The sequence below is a fragment of the Vicia villosa genome, linkage group LG7 (genome assembly GCF_029867415.1).
Source record: "Vicia villosa cultivar HV-30 ecotype Madison, WI linkage group LG7, Vvil1.0, whole genome shotgun sequence".
In the NCBI taxonomy this organism is placed as follows: Eukaryota; Viridiplantae; Streptophyta; class Magnoliopsida; order Fabales; family Fabaceae; genus Vicia; species Vicia villosa.
Genome location: NC_081186.1, coordinates 20,927,133 through 20,943,051, shown reverse-complemented (window position 1 = coordinate 20,943,051; position 15,919 = coordinate 20,927,133). Strand labels below are relative to the sequence as shown.

At 38.6% G+C, this 15,919-nt stretch overlaps 2 long non-coding RNA genes across 4 annotated transcripts; both read right to left on the bottom strand.

Annotated features, from left to right (window-relative positions):
• Window positions 1-372: 372 nt before the first annotated feature.
• On the bottom strand, window positions 373-2,387 carry LOC131617009 (uncharacterized). Of its 2 annotated transcripts, XR_009288391.1 has the most exons (5): window positions 1,966-2,387; window positions 1,612-1,756; window positions 1,067-1,241; window positions 715-953; window positions 373-634 (listed from the first exon to the last, which is right to left on the bottom strand). It is a non-coding gene; the product is annotated as an uncharacterized LOC131617009 (long non-coding RNA). The 2 variants fall into 2 exon arrangements; XR_009288390.1 differs by having other exon boundaries at window positions 1,612-2,387.
• A 7,720-nt stretch (window positions 2,388-10,107) lies between these two features.
• Window positions 10,108-12,122, bottom strand: LOC131617008 (uncharacterized). 2 transcript variants are annotated; one of them, XR_009288389.1, is made up of 5 exons: window positions 11,701-12,122; window positions 11,347-11,491; window positions 10,802-10,976; window positions 10,450-10,688; window positions 10,108-10,369 (listed from the first exon to the last, which is right to left on the bottom strand). It is a non-coding gene; the product is annotated as an uncharacterized LOC131617008 (long non-coding RNA). The 2 variants fall into 2 exon arrangements; XR_009288388.1 differs by having other exon boundaries at window positions 11,347-12,122.
• Between the last annotated feature and the right edge of the window lie 3,797 nt (window positions 12,123-15,919).

Genomic DNA, 15,919 nt, shown 5'->3' with positions numbered 1-15,919 from the left:
GATTGGCTGGTCCTTTGAAAGATACTTGATCATATAATTCATACTTATATGGATTTCTTGACCTAAGGTTTATTTCCCTAGGCATATGGGGGTCATGGACCTTAAAGGATTGTGGTTCCTTGCTGAAGATTAGTGGTGTTCATCAGTTGAGGATTCAGTCAAGGTTTCATGTTAAGGCTATTAGGGTCACAACATTAAAGCAGAGGTTTTCATTGGAAATTGAAGATTATGGCAAGGTATTCATTCAAGTTTTCTAAGGCGTTCAATCGACATAAAAGGTTTTAAGTGCAAAGGTCTCAAGCAAAGAAGTCAAACTCATCTCTACATTAATTTAACATTTTTTCACATTCATCCAAAATTTAAATACACTCAAATGCTATCAACATTCAAAGTTCATCCATTACACAAAAAAACCAATTGTGAGTCATTACACCCAGACATTCACGTCAAAAAGTACAAAGAAAAATTACACCGAAAAATATACAACACTTCCTAAAACCTATCCTTCTCTTTCTCCATTTCTTCCAAGCTGCTTCATTTGCTTTCACTTTGATAGACCTTGCTTCAAATTTGTTTTGCCTTGCATAATGCTTACAAGTTCTTTCTCCAATCTTCATGCTATATTTCTCAAAACCTACAAATTTAAGTTAAGTCATGAGAAAGCCTCACTTGCAGCCTTGCATACAAATCAAAGAAAACCAAATCAGAACATACATCATCATCATCTCAGAACCACAGTTCAAACAAGAAAAACCATAACAGCCCTGCACCCATTTCAAGCTGCCTAAACACTGTCCAGCCATTTAATTCAAACCTGCATATACACCAGTACTAATCCAAAAAAAAGACTAACAGCTTTTGACTCTAACTGTCAACAGAAATTCAAGCAGACATCCATCTTCAAATGCCTAAATCGGTTCCAAACCATGCCGCATAGTCGATTTGATCACCTGCTGCAAGACAAACATTTCACAGTTCATTTAGCATTCTAAAGGAGAATCTTCAACAAGACGAAAAATTAGAACTTGCAACAAGTCAATTCGGTTCAGATTCAAAAAATACATACAGCAATCAAAACATCTCAGATAACAAAGCCTTGCTGCCGATTCACACACAAATATCCAAGCCATGTTCCACAGAAGCTGCCCTTGTTGTATCGGCAATACGTCATTTAGCTCATTTTATCCCACCGATCACATCCAACCTCTTGCGGTGTGCCACATTGGGAAACATACTGCAGCCTGTATATACAATTCAAAAAACGGCTCAGACCCATCATACCTACCACAACAAAACTCAAACAGCTTCATAACATTCCTTACTAACAGAAATAACAGTTACTAACAACCTAACATAACTGCCATTCAACCACCCTTAACCCAACACCAAACAAAATTTCACAACCCCTTATAACCAATCCCTAACTGAATGTAACAACTTCTTCTCAACAGAAAACAACCAAATTATAACTGACTTACTAACCAACAGAAAAGTCAGCAACCAACTCAAACAGGAATAACTACCTAACCGATTCAGTTATAGGCATAACAAGAAGAAACTAACTTTGTAACTGACTGAGTTTTAACAGAAAAAATCAGGAGAAGAGCTAACCTGATTCAATAACCTCCACTTCCTATAAATCAGAACCTGGATTCCTTCTTCACTTCTCTTGATCCATCTTCATTCACAATCTTCAATTCTCCTTCACCTCATCAACCTAGACATCATTTCACACACAACTTCACTTCTTCACCACCTGCAATTCATCACCAACCTCACACTTTCTGCAAATTCATCACCCTCGCCCTTACTACGCGCACATCCACAAAGCTGTTGAAGCTCAACATTAGAGCCTCAACAAGCTCGTGCTCAACCTCTCAGTCCTCACGATACACAGAAACAACATCTCAAAGAAAGAGGCTTTGAAAGAAGAAGAAGAAGAAGAATTGGTGAAAACGAGAGTACCTGAATTCGTGCCTGAGGAGTGGCTTCATCCTTTGCGTTTATTTCGCATTCAAGAGCATCGGGACTTCTCCTCTGGACTTCTGTTCTTCCGATATCGATCTTCATACCAGGTAACCCCTTCGAACTTCCTCTTTATGCCATTTGCTTCAACTCTTCTTCATGTCGCGATGCAAAATGAGCCGTTCCGATTCATAACCCCAAGGTATCAAGCTCTGATTCGCCACCTTCACCTTGTAATCGTACGATGAGGATCTTAGGGTTTTGTTTCTATTAGTTTTAGACTTAGGGAGATGATGGACGGCGATAGACGGAGGATCTGAGAGGGAGATGGTGAGTTGATTGTTTATTTACGGCGGAGGAGGGATTGGAGAGAACCACCGCCACCGTCTCGTTCGCGAGACAAGAGAGAGTTGAGTCTGAGAGTGATAATAGGATAGTCGTTTAACAGCAAACCCTAATTCCCCTTTTGTAATTCTGTGTCTGATTAATGCTAATTAATAATTAGTTAGAATTATTATAAAGTTTAACTCGCATATTAATACTGATATAAGGTTTAGTTTCTAATTAATTGAGCTAATTGACTTTAATTGAATTAAAATCTGATGTTAAAAACTGAATAATAACAATCTGGATCATTATATTGGGCCATACGAATTGCAATTCACACCCCCTAAAGGCCCATACGCACCATTTTTGGTGTGCTGAAGAAACATGAAAAAAAACAATAACTCTTCTGGGCCTCCCTGTTTGGGCCATGCGCCATTGCTAATCACACCAATAATTGTAATTAACACCCCCTGATTCACATTAAAAAATTAGTAGAATTTAGATTTTACTTAGTTTTATTAACTCCTTTTAGGCAATAAAAATCATATTTTCTCCTATTAGTTTTTAGACCCTTTAATACATAATTTTAGACATAGAAAATAATCATTAAAAATATTAGTTAGGCCATTTGCTTTAGTCTTTTACTTGATTAGAACTCAATTTCTCCCATAAAATCAATATAAAAAAACAATAGTATTTTACTTCATTTTGTACTATATTTTGACTTGTTACTTCATGCTTGTGTGTAACTTTGTACCATTATATCATTCTTAAATCTTTGCTTATAATTGTGACTTTAATTTTCATGTCTCCTTTATTCCTAACTTTAGGTAGAAACCATGACAACATTAGGACTTAGAAGTTCCCTTCATAACACCTAGGCTAGTTATTCATTTTAGGCTAGTTTTCTTCTTCTTTTTCTTTTCAACTTTTAAAATGCTTAATAAAAGGAAGATGCGAATCACATTAAGAAAGTGATAGAGAAATGAGTGGGATTCATTCCCTAATCTATTTCGCAATCACTTAGTGGCATAGAAACGAGTGGGATTCATTCCCTAATCTGTTTCTCAGTCACTACTTAATGGGAGAGAAACGAGTGGGATTCATTCCCTAATCTGTTTCTCAAACATTAACTAATGGGAGAGAAATGAGTGAGATTCATTCTCTAATCTGTTTCTCGAACATTACATAATGGGATGGAAGTGAGTAGGATTCATTCCTTAATCTGCTTCTCGATCATTATGCATTTTATGTGATTCGAATCGCGAAGTAAACTCCCTTAAAAAACACACAACCAAAAACACTTTAAAACATCTAACAATGGTTCAGACTAAAGCAAAGTAGAGAAAGTGGTGAGTGGCCCGGTATTGGGAACTGTTCACCACTCATCTATCCTAAAAGACACAAACCAATCATTTCTTTTTCTTTTGCCTCGTTGGCACCTAAGGGCAATGTCATTTCCGTTCGTACGCATCGTAGGTCTCCCCTTATGCAAGAACGTGAACGTTGGCTCCGCCCAATTAAAAAACACAAAAACAAACAGAAAATCGTGAGCCGAGCTACGGTAACTCTGATTCCTGAAAAGGATACGTAGGCAGCGGGGTAGGGCCCGTGCGAGTACAACTCTTTATTTTCCCTACATTTTGCATTCATTTCGCATTTAGACATAGACATAGTTAGACACCCATTAGATAGAAACAAACATAGGTGGATACCATCGAGTACGATGGGCGTGAGGGGTGCTAGCACCTTCCCCTTGCGTAACCGACTCCCGTACCTAGATTCTCTGGTCGCAAGACCCTGTTACTTCCTTTATTAGGTTTTCTGATATTCCTTTCCCTTATGGGATAAATATATTGGTGGCGACTCTGTTCATTTTTCGCGAGCGTGCGACAGCTGGCGACTCTGCTGGGGAAGTTGCTAGACCTGTTGCTGGTCCATCCTTAGCGAGTCGATCCTAGCCTGCGTTTGTTTGTTTATTTACTGGGTGTTTATTTGTTTTTATGTCTATACCTTGTATATATGTTTGCATGTTTATTTTTCTGCTTGCATATCATGTTTATTTCTGTTTGCACATCATGCATATGGATTATATTCTGTGTTCCTTGGGGTCTTCTGTTCTGTTTTGCAGGTTGGGTGGGATGTTCTATGAGGTAAAAGGCCCAATACCCAGGCCAGAGTTGACACATAGGATACCTAGGATAGAGTGGATAGTCATGACGCCAACAGAATGTCAGGTTCTGTTGATTGCGATCATGAGACCCACGACCAGTCGAGGTTCAAATGAGATACCGTTGTTGGCATGTATTTGCGACAATGATGGTGTTTCAGGAGAACTGATAACGCTGGAAGCCATTGACCTACCTTGACCTAGATTCACCTGTGAGTGGGGTGGGATATACATGACAGGTACCGTTGGTGACTATTCTATTCTGTTGGTGACTATTGGTTTTCCTGGTATTCAAAAAGGTGTCGGACCTTTGATCCTGTGACATTTGACCTGTATTAGTTATTCAGAGGATTGTACAGTGGTTACTAAGATTATATGGACCGTTGATCCCATGCTTTTGCATTGCATAACATCATTGCTTTGTCCACTCCATTTATGAAAGATCCTAAAGTCTATTTCCAAAAAAAAAGAGAAAAGAAAAGAAAAGAAAAGATATGTAAAAGAAAAGGAAATAGAAAAGCAAAAAAAGGAAAGAAAAGATATTCTATACAAAAAAAAGAACAAAAGTGTGTGAAAAGACTTTAGGATTCTCCATAAATGAAACATGCATTTACACTATCATGCATTTCATGGTTCTATCAGAAACTTGTGGGGGACTCTTTTACTCAAATTCTGACTTCAGCAGCAAAATTGACTTCTCATCGCTATGTGCTTGAAAGTTAACAATGGAACAACTCCGTGAGGTTTTCTGACTGAGACGAGAATAGAAGTGGGGACTAACATGAATCAGTGTGTGAAGGTTATTCAAGCCTTTTCTCTTTGACAAGAAGAATTGAGACAAGTTCCTCAAAGGCCAAATGCAAATGTCAATCTCACTCAAAAGGAGGTCTTATGAATAAGAATGTCTAAAATACTGTTGAGATTCCTATTATTTTCAAGGAGACTTTACATCATGAGAACAATGTGGGAATTGAAGTCTTCAAGCTTCCCGATTATTGAAATTGACAAAAAGCTCCACTTTTTGGAGAAAAGTTTGAAAGCCATAAAAGGTCATGTCTCCTTCGAGTTAGACATTGTGTGGTTTATGCCTAGTGCCTGATATCAAAAAGCTGCAAAGGTCATTTATTCTCTCTCTCTGGATAGTTTGGACGTGCAAGCCAAAGTGGTAATCATCTCTTATACATATATGGAAGTTGCTTGGGGCTCCCGCACGAGGGATAAGCAAGACACACTCTTATCTTGAGCATTGCATTATTCGCATTGCTCGAATCCCTAAAAGCATTACAAATTCCTATGTGACTCCGTCAGAATCTTCTTCCGTGTGGTAATCAAGAGTGTTCTTCATAACGCTTCTCATCCTCAAGGTTCTACTTCATATCTCAGTTGCCTTTTCTCAGGATCTCCTTCTCAGTGGCTTTGCTAGTTAACAGAGACAAGAAGAATATGAGAAACAAATTGATGTGATTGCCTTGTGCTCATTCGTTTCCTTGTTTGTTGGAATCACAATTGGTTAAGATTCTAGTATTGGGTCTTCTTCACCACAAGTGGCTCTCTTGAGTTGATGATCATACAAGATTCTTCCCATTTATGATGGCGATTACTACTCTAACAACTATGCTTGGGGCTCCCGCACGAGGGATAAGCAAGACGTACTCTTATCTTGAGCATTGCATTACTCGCATTGCTCGAATCCCTAAAGCAAGGCAAAAGTTTACAACTCATGGGTGACTTTGTTGGAGTTCTCTTTTGAAGTAATCTGAAGTGTTTGGAAGGAACTGCAGAAAGTATTCAAGCTCAACAAGTCCAGACGGAGTCAAGTCTCCTCAACAACGACACCCATTTAGTTTCTTTATTGCATTCTCATTTGTAATATTTCATTGTTTGTTTAAGCACTGATTGCATGTAAAAACTTGTTAATTTCTGAATGAAAATCATAATACATTGTTTATGTTTGTCTTGAAGTAATCCATTCGTTTTCACTCATAAAATGTTTTGGCATTACGATACCAACTTTACTAATTGCTTGCTTATGCAAAAAGCTGAGGGAGAGTGATGAAAAATAAAAATGCAAAATCTCTAATCATGTGTTTTTGAATAAAAACCCTACTGAGGATGTACAGGCATTGTTTCAAATCCCCAAACACCGGAGATATAAGGGAGATAGACCCTCGTTAACCCCTTTGAGCCTTGAAGAAGGAGTTTCTTTTCTAATCATTAAAAAACCCTTATTTTAACCTTGGGGCAGGGTAGTGTTCATTTAACTTGATCGAGTGTTCAGAACTCACCAAAAGGTGCACATAAGGACACAACAATGGTTATCCTTCAAAAGGTTGAGGAATTTCAAAACCGCAATGATTATCCTTATTCCATCAAGAGGTCAAAAGAGATGACGATACCACGATGGTAATCCCTCATCAAATCAAAGGAGTAAGGCAGTCGCAATCACCTCCAACGAATCAAAAGTAACGCAACATCACACGACTTGTTCAAAAAAGAAGGTGAATAAAAAAAAAGAGCCCGCTAAGTCAACAACATGAAAACAAGTGGCTTAGGCAAAAGGTTAGGGCATCCCGCTGGACTCCAAAATAAAATTCAAGAGAATTTGTCCAGGCAAAAGTTAGGGAAAGCAGAAGCGAAAAATAAGGATTACAAAATAAAAATCCTTATCAAAAGAACAAAGTCGTGTGACCAGACACCAAAGAATAAAAGTGCGTGACTGCCATGTCCAAAAACAACCTCATTGATTCCTCAACCGTTTCAAAATTCCTTATGAGGGATGAACACTCATGTTGAGTTAACTGAACATAGGATTGGAGAACATCACGAAGGGGGTGGGTACAAATAATTTTGAGCCTAAAAATCCTTTGTTTTCTAAAAACCGTGAACCCGGCCAAATTACAACCCTTAAAAGTCCTAATTGAAGTAGGGTTTATTCTGAAAGCGCACTCCTAAGAGATAACATTTAACTGACTCCCAATGAAGCGAGACACATATCCATGTTGGTATCGTATGCCTGCTTTATCTTCCATATGCAAAAATCGAGGTTGTATCAACTAGTGATTCATTCACAAAAGGTCGCAACCTCATTTCATAAAAAAGTTTTAAACTTCAAAACTAACATAGGCTTTGCATTAGAATTATCATTCTTAGAATTAACATTCTTTTGCATACAAATATGTGCTTAACATCAAGGAAATTACCATGATGAGAATCAGTAAGTAACTTGATCATGTCAAAGTACCAGAGACTTGAGAACTCCGAGGAGTAAAAGCTAATCATCTCAAATGTTGACCATCAAGGGGCAGGTTCTCTAAAAGAACTCCGTTGGGCATGAACAGTTAATGCTTTCCTTGATTACCTTGAGGGGAAGAGTTTGAAGACTCCGTCGAGCGTGGTAAAGTTGTTTCCATATTTGTATGACTTCAAAACAAAGAAAGATTGAGGATTCTAGTAAGATGTACCTAATCAGGGGCAATTAAGTCGAGGTTTGACCTCTCAAATTCAGCATATCTGGGGCAATCATGTCGATAAATATCTTCAAGCTTTGATCAATCTGGGGCAGTCATGTCGAGGAATCTCCCTCAAATTCAACCAATCTGGGGCAGTTACGTCGAGATTTGACAAATCTCTCCGTGGATCCTGTGGGGCAATTTCCTTTGTGGGTCATGAAACTTGGGGCACGATCTTCTGAGTTTTATTGTCCTTTCCCTAATCATAGGAGTTTATTTCTCCTGGAACCCTGGTATCTCCCCAAGCATGGAGCTTATTTCTCCCGAGAGTCTGTTCCATTCCTCAAGCATAGGAGTCTATTTCTCCTAGGAGTTGTCCTACTTCCCTAACCAAGGCTCCTTATCTGGACTTCTCATCCACAACATGGTGAATCGAGGGAATCTCCTCAAGTTGAAAATATTCCAAGCAGTGGCACATGGTGAGAGGTCAGAAGCTACTCTACACTCTACAAGCCAACAACCAGAAGGGGCATCTTGCAAATCAAAGTCCAATATCTATTGACACCTCCACATGGTCCTTAACACTAAGGGGATTCTCCCCGGTGTTTACATCACTAATGCCTTTATTTGGCACTCTTTGCATATAGAATCCATTGCATATAGCATTTGCATCCTCAAAAAGCTTAGCATATCCGTCAAAAGCGGAACATTACGCCATAGAAAAAGTCGAACGTGCATACAAAGCATAAGCCAGATAATGCAAACCATCCCTCAATCGAGACAATGATACATCCCCACACAAAAAAAAGTTGTCCTTACAAACTCCAATTGATATCTGCTACTCCATTACAAATCTCCTCCATCCACGGTGCCGATACTTGGTTTTCTCAATCCCCAGCCTAAGTGTTTTCAATAATCTTCTCGTGCTCCGGCCTCGTTGTTTACCCTCATTCTTTTCATTCTTGTGGATCGTAGGTCCGTTGACCTTATCCTCATCTTTTCCATTTCTTGTGGATCGTAGGTCCGTTGACCTTATCCTCATCTTTTTCAATTCTTGTGGATCGTAGGTCCGTTGACCTTATCCTCATCTTTTCCATTCCTGTGGATCGTAGGTCCGTTGACCTTATCCTCATCTTTTTCATTCCTGTGGATCGTAGGTCCATTGACCTTATCCCCATCTTTTTCATTTTTTGTGGATCGTAGGTCCGTTGACCTTATCCTCATCTTTTTCAATTCGTGTGGGTCGTAGGTCCGTTGACCTTATCCTCATCTTTTTCAATTCTTGTGGGTCGTAGGTCCGTTGATCTTACCCTAGTTTCTAGTCATTTATCCTTGTTTTCTTTTTGGGTCAGTAGATCCCATCTTTCCATCGGACCCATACTTTCAAATCATAGTTTCATGCAACAATCATTTCCATCGAGGACCTTGTATTGGCACTTTGGCTACGTTACAAGCTATCTCCATTCAACCATTATTCACCATAAACTCTTCCACCAGAAAAAAACAAAACAAAAAAATCTCTTTCCCCAGCAGATATCAAAACAAAAACAAAAAATAAGGATAACACTTACACCATCTTACTTTCAAGACAAATTTCTGGTACTTTGATATTTAATCCTCTTCTACCTCGAATGCTCGAAAGGCTAGCGCCAATCTCGCCTTCAGGTTTAAGACGATTAAATAGGGGCAGCTGTCATACCCCAAATTTGTCCTACCCTTTAATTTCTAACTGGCTTAGACTTTTGCATTCATCTGCATCTCTCCATTAGGTCATCTAACACATCATACATCATTAACCAATAAAAAGAATGGGATCAAGATCATGATTGGCTGGTCCTTTGAAAGATACTTGATCATATAATTCATACTTATATGGATTTCTTGACCTAAGGTTTATTTCCCTAGGCATATGGGGGTCATGGACCTTAAAGGATTGTGGTTCCTTGCTGAAGATTAGTGGTGTTCATCAGTTGAGGATTCAGTCAAGGTTTCATGTTAAGGCTATTAGGGTCACAACATTAAAGCAGAGGTTTTCATTGGAAATTGAAGATTATGGCAAGGTATTCATTCAAGTTTTCTAAGGCGTTCAATCGACATAAAAGGTTTTAAGTGCAAAGGTCTCAAGCAAAGAAGTCAAACTCATCTCTACATTAATTTAACATTTTTTCACATTCATCCAAAATTTAAATACACTCAAATGCTATCAACATTCAAAGTTCATCCATTACACAAAAAAACCAATTGTGAGTCATTACACCCAGACATTCACGTCAAAAAGTACAAAGAAAAATTACACCGAAAAATATACAACACTTCCTAAAACCTATCCTTCTCTTTCTCCATTTCTTCCAAGCTGCTTCATTTGCTTTCACTTTGATAGACCTTGCTTCAAATTTGTTTTGCCTTGCATAATGCTTACAAGTTCTTTCTCCAATCTTCATGCTATATTTCTCAAAACCTACAAATTTAAGTTAAGTCATGAGAAAGCCTCACTTGCAGCCTTGCATACAAATCAAAGAAAACCAAATCAGAACATACATCATCATCATCTCAGAACCACAGTTCAAACAAGAAAAACCATAACAGCCCTGCACCCATTTCAAGCTGCCTAAACACTGTCCAGCCATTTAATTCAAACCTGCATATACACCAGTACTAATCCAAAAAAAAGACTAACAGCTTTTGACTCTAACTGTCAACAGAAATTCAAGCAGACATCCATCTTCAAATGCCTAAATCGGTTCCAAACCATGCCGCATAGTCGATTTGATCACCTGCTGCAAGACAAACATTTCACAGTTCATTTAGCATTCTAAAGGAGAATCTTCAACAAGACGAAAAATTAGAACTTGCAACAAGTCAATTCGGTTCAGATTCAAAAAATACATACAGCAATCAAAACATCTCAGATAACAAAGCCTTGCTGCCGATTCACACACAAATATCCAAGCCATGTTCCACAGAAGCTGCCCTTGTTGTATCGGCAATACGTCATTTAGCTCATTTTATCCCACCGATCACATCCAACCTCTTGCGGTGTGCCACATTGGGAAACATACTGCAGCCTGTATATACAATTCAAAAAACGGCTCAGACCCATCATACCTACCACAACAAAACTCAAACAGCTTCATAACATTCCTTACTAACAGAAATAACAGTTACTAACAACCTAACATAACTGCCATTCAACCACCCTTAACCCAACACCAAACAAAATTTCACAACCCCTTATAACCAATCCCTAACTGAATGTAACAACTTCTTCTCAACAGAAAACAACCAAATTATAACTGACTTACTAACCAACAGAAAAGTCAGCAACCAACTCAAACAGGAATAACTACCTAACCGATTCAGTTATAGGCATAACAAGAAGAAACTAACTTTGTAACTGACTGAGTTTTAACAGAAAAAATCAGGAGAAGAGCTAACCTGATTCAATAACCTCCACTTCCTATAAATCAGAACCTGGATTCCTTCTTCACTTCTCTTGATCCATCTTCATTCACAATCTTCAATTCTCCTTCACCTCATCAACCTAGACATCATTTCACACACAACTTCACTTCTTCACCACCTGCAATTCATCACCAACCTCACACTTTCTGCAAATTCATCACCCTCGCCCTTACTACGCGCACATCCACAAAGCTGTTGAAGCTCAACATTAGAGCCTCAACAAGCTCGTGCTCAACCTCTCAGTCCTCACGATACACAGAAACAACATCTCAAAGAAAGAGGCTTTGAAAGAAGAAGAAGAAGAAGAATTGGTGAAAACGAGAGTACCTGAATTCGTGCCTGAGGAGTGGCTTCATCCTTTGCGTTTATTTCGCATTCAAGAGCATCGGGACTTCTCCTCTGGACTTCTGTTCTTCCGATATCGATCTTCATACCAGGTAACCCCTTCGAACTTCCTCTTTATGCCATTTGCTTCAACTCTTCTTCATGTCGCGATGCAAAATGAGCCGTTCCGATTCATAACCCCAAGGTATCAAGCTCTGATTCGCCACCTTCACCTTGTAATCGTACGATGAGGATCTTAGGGTTTTGTTTCTATTAGTTTTAGACTTAGGGAGATGATGGACGGCGATAGACGGAGGATCTGAGAGGGAGATGGTGAGTTGATTGTTTATTTACGGCGGAGGAGGGATTGGAGAGAACCACCGCCACCGTCTCGTTCGCGAGACAAGAGAGAGTTGAGTCTGAGAGTGATAATAGGATAGTCGTTTAACAGCAAACCCTAATTCCCCTTTTGTAATTCTGTGTCTGATTAATGCTAATTAATAATTAGTTAGAATTATTATAAAGTTTAACTCGCATATTAATACTGATATAAGGTTTAGTTTCTAATTAATTGAGCTAATTGACTTTAATTGAATTAAAATCTGATGTTAAAAACTGAATAATAACAATCTGGATCATTATATTGGGCCATACGAATTGCAATTCACACCCCCTAAAGGCCCATACGCACCATTTTTGGTGTGCTGAAGAAACATGAAAAAAAACAATAACTCTTCTGGGCCTCCCTGTTTGGGCCATGCGCCATTGCTAATCACACCAATAATTGTAATTAACACCCCCTGATTCACATTAAAAAATTAGTAGAATTTAGATTTTACTTAGTTTTATTAACTCCTTTTAGGCAATAAAAATCATATTTTCTCCTATTAGTTTTTAGACCCTTTAATACATAATTTTAGACATAGAAAATAATCATTAAAAATATTAGTTAGGCCATTTGCTTTAGTCTTTTACTTGATTAGAACTCAATTTCTCCCATAAAATCAATATAAAAAAACAATAGTATTTTACTTCATTTTGTACTATATTTTGACTTGTTACTTCATGCTTGTGTGTAACTTTGTACCATTATATCATTCTTAAATCTTTGCTTATAATTGTGACTTTAATTTTCATGTCTCCTTTATTCCTAACTTTAGGTAGAAACCATGACAACATTAGGACTTAGAAGTTCCCTTCATAACACCTAGGCTAGTTATTCATTTTAGGCTAGTTTTCTTCTTCTTTTTCTTTTCAACTTTTAAAATGCTTAATAAAAGGAAGATGCGAATCACATTAAGAAAGTGATAGAGAAATGAGTGGGATTCATTCCCTAATCTATTTCGCAATCACTTAGTGGCATAGAAACGAGTGGGATTCATTCCCTAATCTGTTTCTCAGTCACTACTTAATGGGAGAGAAACGAGTGGGATTCATTCCCTAATCTGTTTCTCAAACATTAACTAATGGGAGAGAAATGAGTGAGATTCATTCTCTAATCTGTTTCTCGAACATTACATAATGGGATGGAAGTGAGTAGGATTCATTCCTTAATCTGCTTCTCGATCATTATGCATTTTATGTGATTCGAATCGCGAAGTAAACTCCCTTAAAAAACACACAACCAAAAACACTTTAAAACATCTAACAATGGTTCAGACTAAAGCAAAGTAGAGAAAGTGGTGAGTGGCCCGGTATTGGGAACTGTTCACCACTCATCTATCCTAAAAGACACAAACCAATCATTTCTTTTTCTTTTGCCTCGTTGGCACCTAAGGGCAATGTCATTTCCGTTCGTACGCATCGTAGGTCTCCCCTTATGCAAGAACGTGAACGTTGGCTCCGCCCAATTAAAAAACACAAAAACAAACAGAAAATCGTGAGCCGAGCTACGGTAACTCTGATTCCTGAAAAGGATACGTAGGCAGCGGGGTAGGGCCCGTGCGAGTACAACTCTTTATTTTCCCTACATTTTGCATTCATTTCGCATTTAGACATAGACATAGTTAGACACCCATTAGATAGAAACAAACATAGGTGGATACCATCGAGTACGATGGGCGTGAGGGGTGCTAGCACCTTCCCCTTGCGTAACCGACTCCCGTACCTAGATTCTCTGGTCGCAAGACCCTGTTACTTCCTTTATTAGGTTTTCTGATATTCCTTTCCCTTATGGGATAAATATATTGGTGGCGACTCTGTTCATTTTTCGCGAGCGTGCGACAGCTGGCGACTCTGCTGGGGAAGTTGCTAGACCTGTTGCTGGTCCATCCTTAGCGAGTCGATCCTAGCCTGCGTTTGTTTGTTTATTTACTGGGTGTTTATTTGTTTTTATGTCTATACCTTGTATATATGTTTGCATGTTTATTTTTCTGCTTGCATATCATGTTTATTTCTGTTTGCACATCATGCATATGGATTATATTCTGTGTTCCTTGGGGTCTTCTGTTCTGTTTTGCAGGTTGGGTGGGATGTTCTATGAGGTAAAAGGCCCAATACCCAGGCCAGAGTTGACACATAGGATACCTAGGATAGAGTGGATAGTCATGACGCCAACAGAATGTCAGGTTCTGTTGATTGCGATCATGAGACCCACGACCAGTCGAGGTTCAAATGAGATACCGTTGTTGGCATGTATTTGCGACAATGATGGTGTTTCAGGAGAACTGATAACGCTGGAAGCCATTGACCTACCTTGACCTAGATTCACCTGTGAGTGGGGTGGGATATACATGACAGGTACCGTTGGTGACTATTCTATTCTGTTGGTGACTATTGGTTTTCCTGGTATTCAAAAAGGTGTCGGACCTTTGATCCTGTGACATTTGACCTGTATTAGTTATTCAGAGGATTGTACAGTGGTTACTAAGATTATATGGACCGTTGATCCCATGCTTTTGCATTGCATAACATCATTGCTTTGTCCACTCCATTTATGAAAGATCCTAAAGTCTATTTCCAAAAAAAAAGAGAAAAGAAAAGAAAAGAAAAGATATGTAAAAGAAAAGGAAATAGAAAAGCAAAAAAAGGAAAGAAAAGATATTCTATACAAAAAAAAGAACAAAAGTGTGTGAAAAGACTTTAGGATTCTCCATAAATGAAACATGCATTTACACTATCATGCATTTCATGGTTCTATCAGAAACTTGTGGGGGACTCTTTTACTCAAATTCTGACTTCAGCAGCAAAATTGACTTCTCATCGCTATGTGCTTGAAAGTTAACAATGGAACAACTCCGTGAGGTTTTCTGACTGAGACGAGAATAGAAGTGGGGACTAACATGAATCAGTGTGTGAAGGTTATTCAAGCCTTTTCTCTTTGACAAGAAGAATTGAGACAAGTTCCTCAAAGGCCAAATGCAAATGTCAATCTCACTCAAAAGGAGGTCTTATGAATAAGAATGTCTAAAATACTGTTGAGATTCCTATTATTTTCAAGGAGACTTTACATCATGAGAACAATGTGGGAATTGAAGTCTTCAAGCTTCCCGATTATTGAAATTGACAAAAAGCTCCACTTTTTGGAGAAAAGTTTGAAAGCCATAAAAGGTCATGTCTCCTTCGAGTTAGACATTGTGTGGTTTATGCCTAGTGCCTGATATCAAAAAGCTGCAAAGGTCATTTATTCTCTCTCTCTGGATAGTTTGGACGTGCAAGCCAAAGTGGTAATCATCTCTTATACATATATGGAAGTTGCTTGGGGCTCCCGCACGAGGGATAAGCAAGACACACTCTTATCTTGAGCATTGCATTATTCGCATTGCTCGAATCCCTAAAAGCATTACAAATTCCTATGTGACTCCGTCAGAATCTTCTTCCGTGTGGTAATCAAGAGTGTTCTTCATAACGCTTCTCATCCTCAAGGTTCTACTTCATATCTCAGTTGCCTTTTCTCAGGATCTCCTTCTCAGTGGCTTTGCTAGTTAACAGAGACAAGAAGAATATGAGAAACAAATTGATGTGATTGCCTTGTGCTCATTCGTTTCCTTGTTTGTTGGAATCACAATTGGTTAAGATTCTAGTATTGGGTCTTCTTCACCACAAGTGGCTCTCTTGAGTTGATGATCATACAAGATTCTTCCCATTTATGATGGCGATTACTACTCTAACAACTATGCTTGGGGCTCCCGCACGAGGGATAAGCAAGACGTACTCTTATCTTGAGCATTGCATTACTCGCATTGCTCGAATCCCTAAAGCAAGGCAAAAGTTTACAACTCAT